The following is a 2,254-nucleotide window of genomic DNA, read 5'->3' on the forward strand; positions in this document are numbered from 1 at the left end:
AGGAGGGCCTGCGGTCTGGACACACTGGACCTACACCTAGAGTTATGGTCTGGGATGCGATTTCGCATGACAGCAGGAGCATTCTCGTAGTTATACCACTCATCCTGACTACAAAACTGTACGTCAGTCTGGTGATTAGACCGCCATTCATGAACAGCATTCCAGAGAGTTTTCCAACAGGATAGCCCTCGTCCATACACCACTGCTATAACCTAATGAATTTAAGAGGGTAAAGTTAGTAATTAAAATGTCGTGAAAAGATGTCACAGCAGCGAATAACGCCTTTGTTCTAATGATTGCCAGCCCAAATCGCATGTCATATTCTTGACACTAAGTCCCGTGCTTCGTGATTTAACAAATCGAGCTGCCATTCTCAGAACTTTCTCAATGCATGCCGTCAATCTTAGGTGGTCAGGATCCTATTCCATGCAGCTATCCTTAAGAAATGGCCAGTAAGCACAGTGTAGTAGATTTATAAGTGTTCTGCGAATAAAACACGTTGGTTCGCCTTCCCTATTATCATTTCTGTATGATGATTCCAGTTAAAGTTGTTTGTAAATGTTGTTCCTGCCTATTTAAGTACATTGACAACCTTAAAATTTGTATAGTTTATCATGTAACCGACGTTTAACGGATTTCTTTTAGTGTTCATGTGGCGTACCTCACAGTTTTTATTGTTTAGAGTCGATTGCCACTTTTCGAACCTTACAGATATGTTGAGCTTTTATTACACGGTAAATGCCAATGATCAGCAAACAATCTAAGAGGTCTCTTCAGAGTGCCACCTTATTCGTTTACATGGATTAGAAATACGAGATGGTCTGTAACGCTGCCTTGGTTATCTTCAGATGTCGTTCATGTTTGCCGGCCGTTGTGGCCGGGCGGTTCTAGGCGCTTCAGTCTGGAACCGCGCGACCGCTATGGTCGTAGGTTCGAATCCTGCCTCGGGCATGGATGTGTGTGATGTCCTTAGGATAGTTAGGTTTAAGTAGTTCTAAGTTCTAGGGGGCTGATGACCTCAGATCTTAACTCCCATAGTGCTCAGAACCAATTTCGTTCCTGTTTGACTTGATGACTTCCGTCAGTTACTACGAACTGTAACCTTTCTGACAGGAAGTCACGAATCCAGTAGCACAACTTGGAGAATACTCCATAGTCGCTCAGTTTCTTTAGAAGCCGCTTGTTACGATGTGTATCAAAAGCCTACTGGAAATCTGCAAATATGGAATCAGCTTGATATAACATGTCGATTCTACTCGTCACTTCCTGTGAATAAAGAGCGTGTTGTGTTTCACAAGAACGATATTTTCTGAATCTGTGCTGTCGATGTGTCAGTAAATCGTTTCCTTCGACATATTTAATACTCCAGAATGAGATTTTCACTCTGCAGCGGAGTGTGCGCTGATATGAAACTTCCTGGCAGATTAAAACTGTGTGCGCCGACCGAGACTCGAACTCGGGACCTTTGCCTTTCGCGGGCAAGTGCTCTACCAACTGAGCTACCGAAGCACGACTCACGCCCGGCCCTCACAGCTCTACTTCTGCCAGTATCTCGTCTCCTACCTTCCAAACTTTACAGAAGCTCTCCTGCGAACCGTGCAGACTTGCACTCCTGAAAGAAAGGATATAGCGGAGACATGGCTTAGCCACAGCCTGGGGGATGTTTCCAGAATGAGATTTTCACTCTGCAGCGGAGTGTGCGCTGATATGAAACTTCCTGGCAGATTAAAACTGTATGCGCCGACCGAGACTCGAACTCGGGACCTAGAGCACTTGCCCGCGAAAGGCATCACATGTTCGTGATCCTTGCACATGATTATATTTTCTTCTATGGGGACTTACTACAATTCGCAAAACACTTTTCGGACTTTACGATGTGCACAGTTTTAATGTTGCTACCCACAAATCATAAATTTCAGTTACTTTTTACACTTAACGTTCATTTCCCCTTCCTTCTCCGTTGCACTTGCTACATTACTCTTCGTATTCTTAATGCAAATCTGCAGATCGTAGTTCCTTCCACGGCAAATTATCCAAATTGATCAGACTTTCCTACTCAGAGAATGTCAAACATATCCGCCAAAAGGTGTCCAAATGCGATCGGTTTTCTCTCTCAATGCATTCGCTGCCATTTATCAAAATACCATCTGATTAACCCATGAGGAGTCCCAAAAGCAAGATCCCCCAAGTTACTAAACTTCCTGAAGTGTCTCTATTTAGTTAGTGAGATCATAGAAGATGGCATAAGAGACAT

The 2,254-nt window shown here is 43.7% G+C and overlaps 1 non-coding gene across 1 annotated transcript; it reads right to left on the reverse strand.

The window, feature by feature from the left end:
• Positions 1 to 1,435: 1,435 nt before the first annotated feature.
• On the reverse strand, positions 1,436 to 1,509 carry Trnas-cga (transfer RNA serine (anticodon CGA)). The gene has a single exon. It is a non-coding gene; the product is annotated as a tRNA-Ser (tRNA).
• Positions 1,510 to 2,254: the final 745 nt, after the last annotated feature.

Source organism: Schistocerca nitens, chromosome 5 (assembly GCF_023898315.1).
Source record: "Schistocerca nitens isolate TAMUIC-IGC-003100 chromosome 5, iqSchNite1.1, whole genome shotgun sequence".
Taxonomy (NCBI): Eukaryota; Metazoa; Arthropoda; class Insecta; order Orthoptera; family Acrididae; genus Schistocerca; species Schistocerca nitens.